We start from the raw sequence: 6,788 nt of genomic DNA on the forward strand, positions 1-6,788 counted from the left end.
ATGTGAGTCTTAGATCACCTTTCTGTGAAGAGCATTTTTTCCTCAAAATATTTGCTGCGTGGCATTACGGATTCAAAGCAGGTTTATTAAAGTTTTATTTTATTAAATAAAAAATGTCTTCATAATAGAGTCTCACAAGACCATGTGGGCGGTTGACCATGTGACCAAGACCAGTTGTTGCCTCTACCATGGTGTTGTAGCAGTAGAGTACCCAGAGACCCACGTTCGATCCTGGCTACGGGTGCTGTCTGTACGGAGTTTGTACGTTCTCCCTGTGACCTGCGTGGGTTTTCTCCAAGATCTTTGGATTCCCCTCACACTCCAAAAGCATACAGGTTTGTAAGTTAATTGGCTTCGGTAAAATTGTAAATTGTCCCTGGTGTGTAGGATAGTGGGCTCGGTGGGCTGAAGGGCCTGTTTCCGCGCTGTATACCTAAACTAAAAAAGATGGTAGTTTGAAGCATACCCTATGCTTTTCCTAAACTAAAAGGATGTATCGGTTGATTTCTAGAGTTGTGGGTTTTGTGGGACAGAACCAGCCTTTGCGGTTCCATTCTAGTTTCAGAACATCCGCAGTTCCCTGCACCTGAAGGCTTGCTTGATTCTTTCCCACTAGTTGCATTTAACTGCTTCTCATGGTTCAATGGTTCAATTGTGCTTTTATTTTAGTTTAGTTTAGTTTAGTTTAGTTTAGAGATACAGCGTGGAAACAGGCCCTTCGGCCCACCGAGTCCGCACCGACCAGCGATCCCCGCACACTAACACTATCATGCACACACGAGGGACATTTTACAATTATACCAAGCCAGATGGCCTACAAACCTGTACATCTTTGGCGTGTGGGAAGAAACTGGACTACCCGGAAAAATCCCACGCAGGTCATGGGGCAAACGTACAAACTCCGTAAAGACAGCAGTCGTAGCCAGGATTGAACCCAGGTTTCTAGCGTTGTAAGCAGCAACTCTACCGCCGTGCCACCATACCGTATATTATTGCCACATGTGCGAAGTGCAAATGCTTTTAATTGTCATATACACTGAATAATGAAACTCTTACTTCTCGCAGCCTAACAGCCCTGTAAACATAATACACGTAGATACCTGTACTCCAAAGACGTACAGGTATGTAGGTTAATTGGCTGGGTAAATGTAAAAATTGTCCCTAGTGGGTGTAGGATAGTGTTAATGTACGGGGATCGCTGGGCGGCACGGACTTGGTGGGCCGAAAAGGCCTGTTTCCGGCTGTATATATATGATATGATATGATAATATTTAATAAAAATTCATTATGAGAAGGCAGGTACAGGTTACTGAGCTGGATGATCAGCAATGATCATATTGAATGGCGGTGCAGGCTCGAAGGGCCGAATGGCCTACTCCTGCACCTATTTTCTATGTTTCTATGCTCACAGAAAAGAGCCCAAAGTCCTTAGTTGAAACCAAGAAGTCCATTGTTCATAGGTGAGGTTAATGTTGCATAGTGTTCAAGAGCAGATACACGGAATTGTAGACCCTGGTTTACAAAAAGATACAAAGTGCTGGATAAACTCAGTGTTTCAGACAGCATCTCTTGAGAACATGGATAGGTGACATTTCAGGGTCGGGACCTTTTGTTCAGACTGATTGTCGTAAGGGGCAGATAGCTGGAAGAGAGGAGAAGCAGCAGGACAAACCTGCGGGGTGATGGGCGGAGACAGGTGAGGGAAGTTTGTGATAGGCAGAAGGCCGACAAAGGCAGAGGTGAAAAGACAAGGATAGAAGAGGCATGAATCGTGAAGCCAGGTAAAGAAACATAGGTGGAAGCAGAGGGAGAAGGGGGAGAAATGGGTGTGAATCCAGGTGCTGCACAGCGAAGAGAGGGAGAATGGTTGTTGTTGGGTGGAAGCTCTTCTTGAACTGGTGGTCACTGTTTTCAGACTCCTGTAATTTCTGCTTGATGGCAGGAGTGAAATAAGTGCGTGGGCAGGGTGGCGTGGGTTTCTGATGCTGGCTGCCTTTTTGAGGTAGCACCTCCTGTCGATCCCTTTGATGGTGGGAAGGTCAGTATCCATGAGGGACCAGGTAGTGTCTACCTCTCTCTGTAATCTCCTTGAATTCTGGACATTCAAGTTGACAACCAGTCCATGCTACAAGTGGTCAATGTGCTCTCTACCGTACACCTGTAGACAGTAGACAATAGACAATAGACAATAGACAATAGGTGCAGGAGTAGGCCATTCGGCCCTTCGAGCCAGCACCGCCATTCTATGTGATCATGGCTGATCATTCTCAATCAGTACCCCGTTCCTGCTTTCTCCCCATACCCCCTGACTCCGCTATCCTTAAGAGCTCTATCTAGCTCTCTCTTGAATGTATTCAGAGAATTGGTCTCCACTGCCCTCTGAGGCAGAGAATTCCACAGATTCACAACTCTCTGACTAAAAAAGTTTTTCCTCATCTCTGTTCTAAATGGCCTACCCCTTATTCTTAAACTGTGGCCCCTGGTTCTGGACTCCCCCAACATTGGGAACATGTTTCCTGCCTCTAACATATCCAACCTCTTAATAATCTTATACGTTTCGATAAGATCCCCTCTCATCCTTCTAAATTCCAGTGTATACAAACCTAGTCGCTCCAGTCTTTCAACATATGCCAGTCCCGCCATTCCGGGAATTAACCTAGTAAACCTACGCTGCACGCCCTCAATGGCAAGAATATCCTTCCTCAAATTTGGAGACCAAAACTGCACACAGTACTCCAGGTGCGGTCTCACTAGGGCCCTGTACAACTGCAGAAGGACCTCTTTGCTCCTATACTCAACTCCTCTTGTTATGAAGGCCAACATTCCATTGGCTTTCTTCACTGCCTGCTGTACCTGCATGCTTCCTTTCAGTGACTGATGCACTAAGACACCCAGATCACGTTGTACGTCCCCTTTTCCTAACTTGACACCATTCAAATAATAATCTACCTTCCTATTCTTACCACCAAAGTGGATAACCTCACACTTATCCACATTAAACTGCATCTGCCATGCATCCGCCCACTCACACAACCTGTCCAAGTCACCCTGCAACCTCATAGCATCTTCCTCACAGTTCACACTGCCACCTAGCTTTGTATCATCGGTAAATTTGCTAATGGTACTTTTAATCCCTTCATCCAAGTCATTGATGTATATTGTAAATAGCTGCGGTCCCAACACCGAGCCTTGCGGTACCCCACTAGTCACTGCCTGCCATTCTGAAAGGGACCCATTTATCCCCACTCTTTGCTTTCTGTCTGTCAACCAACTTTCTATCCATGTCAGTACCCTACCTCCAATACCATGTGCTCTAATTTTGCCCACCAATCTCCTATGTGGGACCTTGTCGAAGGCTTTCTGAAAGTCGAGGTACACCACATCCACTGGCTCTCCCCTGTCAATTTTCCTAGTTACATCCTCAAAAAATTCCAGTAGATTAGTCAAGCACGATTTCCCCATCGTAAATCCATGCTGACTCGGAACGATCCTGTTACTGCGATCCAAATGCTCCGCAATTTCATCTTGTATAATTGACTCCAGCATCTTCCCCACCACTAATGTCAGACTAACTGGTCTATAATTTCCCGTTTTCTCTCTCCCTCCTTTCTTGAAAAGTGGGATAACATTAGCTACCCTCCAATCCACAGGAACTGACCCGGAATCTATAGAACATTGGAAAATAATCACTAATGCGTCCACAATTTCTAGAGCCACCTCCTTAAGCACCCTGGGATGCAGACCATCAGGCCCTGGGGATTTATCAGCCTTGAGTTCCATTAGTCTACCCAAAACTTTTTCCTGCCTAATGTGGATTTCCTCCAGTTCCTCTGTCACCCTAGGATCTCTGGCCACTAGAACATCTGGGAGATTGTTTGTATCCTCCTCAGTGAAGACAGATCCAAAGTACCGGTTCAACTCGTCTGCCATTTCCTTGTTCCCCATAATAAATTCCCCTGCTTCTGTCTTCAAGGGACCCACATTTGCCATGACTGTTTTTTTCCTCTTCACATACCTAAAAAAGCTTTTACTATCCTCCTTTATATTATTGGCTAGTTTACCCTCGTACCTCATCTTTTCTCCCCGTATTGCCTTTTTCGTTATCTTCTGTTGCTCTTTAAAAGAGTCCCAATCCTCTGGCTTCCCACTCTTCTTTGCTATGTTATACTTCTTCCCTTTTATTTTTATGTTGTCCTTGACTTCCCTTGTCAGCCACGGGTGCCTCTTACTCCCCTTAGAATCTTTCCTCCTCTTTGGGATAAATTGATCCTGCAACTTCTGCATTATTCCCAGGAATACCTGCCATTGCTGTTCCACAGTCTTCCCTGCTAGGGCCTCCTTCCAGTCAATTTTGGCCAACTCCTGCCTCATGCCTCTGTAATCCCCTTTGCTATACTGTAATAGGTGCAGGAGGAGGCCATTCGGCCCTTCAAGCCAGCACCGCCATTCAATGTGATCATGGCTGATCATTCTCAATCAGTACCCCCGTTCCTGCCTTCTCCCCATACCCCCTGACTCCACTATCCTTAAGAGCTCTATCTAGCTCTCTCTTGAATGCATTCAGAGAATTGGCCTCCACTGCCTTCTGAGGCAGAGAATTCCACAGATTCACAACTCTCTGACTGAAAAAGTTTTTCCTCATCTCCGTTCTAAATGGCCTATCCCTTATTCTTAAACTGTGGCCCCTGGTTCTGGACTCCCCCAACATTGGGAACATGTTTCCTGCCTCTAACGTGTCCAACCCCTTAATAATCTTATACGTTTTGATAAGATCCCCTCTCATCCTTCTAAATTCCAGTGTATACAAGCCTAGTCGCTCCAGTCTTTCAACAGAAGAACTGTAGCGGTACACAAGGGTATTCGTTGACATATCAAATCATGTCGAACGAGGTAAATGGCTAAATATAAGCAACAAGGGTGATGCCAAATTGTTGGGGGGTAGTTTGAGCATTTAGCGAGGAGCATTTTGGTATTTGAGCATTTAGCTAGGACTAGACCAAGTGGACCCGTTGGGCCCAAACCTCTCCTACATTGGTGCAGCACCCTCTCCTCCCCCTCCCCCCTCCCCTCTCCTCCCCTCTCCCCCCCTCCCCTCTCCCCCCTCCACTCTCCCCCTCCCCTCTCCCCCTCCCCTCTCCCCCCTCCACTCTCCCCCTCCCCTCTCCCCCTCCCCTCTCCCCCTCCCCTTTCCCCCCCACTCCATTCCCCGCAACCCCCATTATCCTCCCTCCTCCCCTTCCCTCCCTCCGTAGGAGATATATTTAAACTTAAAAATGTGAATAACTTAAAAAATATAACACCAATTTCAATAAAACTACAATTTTTACCATTAAAGTGATGACAGTGAGTAAGGTGGGTCTAAAATTGTTGCGCAATCGTGTACCGTTTTGGCTGAAGTTCAGTCACAAACAAGATAACAAACGAGAGTTTTAGTATATAGATTAAAAGAAAATACATCCATCCTCAGCAGGCCAGAAAGGGAATATTGCTGAGGTAAATAAAATGCCAGGGGGCTACCAGCGGTAAATCCTCGATATTGCATTAATATAATAGATGGCAGAACCATAAATGTCAAACAACGACCAGTAAATTAAAACCAGATATTGAAAGGAATCCCTTAATCCTTCTTGAACATAGTACATATTTGGTATCATCAAATGTGAGTGGTTTTGCATATAGCGAAGATGGTTGTGAAAGATTGCAGCAGGATCTGGATCGATTGGCCAGGTGGGCTGAGGAATGGTTCATGGAATGTGATACAGAGAAGTGTGAGGTGTTGCATTTTGCGATGTCTAACAAGGGCAGGACCTACAAAGTGAATGATAGGCCTCTGGGGAGTTTTGGCAAACAGAGGGATCTAGGAGTGCAGGTGCATGGTACCTTGAACGTTGAGTCGCAGGTAAATAAGGTGGTCAAAGAGGCTTTTGGAACATTGGCCTTCATCAGTCAGAGTATTGAGTATAGAAGTTGAGAGGTCATGTTGCAGTTGTATAAGACGTTGGTGTCCGCATTCAGAATATTGTGTTCAGTTTTGGGCACCATGTTATAGGAAAGATATTATTAAGCTTGAAAGGGTTCAGAAAAGATTTACGAGGATGTTGCCAGGACTAGAGGGTGTGAGCTACAGGGAGAGGTTGAGTAGGCTGGGTCTCTATTCCTTGGAGCGTAGGAGAATGAGGGGTGATCTTATAGAGGTGTACAAAGTCATGAGAGGAATAGATCGGGTAGATGCACAGAGTCTCTTGCCCAGAGTAGGGGAATCGAGGACCAGGTGACATAGGTTCAAGGTGAAGGGGAACAAAAATAATAGGAATCTGAGGGGTAACATTTTCACACAATGGGTGGTGGTTGAATGGAACAAGCTGCCAGATGAGGTAGTTGAGGCTGGGACTATCCCATCGTTTAAGAAACAGTTAGACAGTTACATGGATAGGACAGGTTTGGAGGGATATGGACCAAACAAGGGCAGGTGGGACTAGTGTAGCTGGGACATTGTTGGTTGGTTTGGGCAAGTTGGGCCGAAGGGCCTGTTTCCACACAGTATCACTCTATGACTCTATCCAACAAAATGAGTAAGAAAGGGTGGAGAATTTGAAAGCATTTAATTCTAATTGGATATTATGCTGAGAAACTACTAAAGGGATGTGGGTTTTGATGTGGTGAATAATTTCTTATTCACTTAAGTATTTTCACTGAGTGGTTATTAACCCACTTTGATCGGTTATTTTTCTGTTGAGTTCCTTTGTTTCTTATGCTATGCGCCTCTTTTAGTCAAATAGCTGGATGCA

The sequence above is a fragment of the Rhinoraja longicauda genome, chromosome 29, assembly GCF_053455715.1.
Source record: "Rhinoraja longicauda isolate Sanriku21f chromosome 29, sRhiLon1.1, whole genome shotgun sequence".
Lineage (NCBI taxonomy): Eukaryota > Metazoa > Chordata > Chondrichthyes > Rajiformes > Arhynchobatidae > Rhinoraja > Rhinoraja longicauda.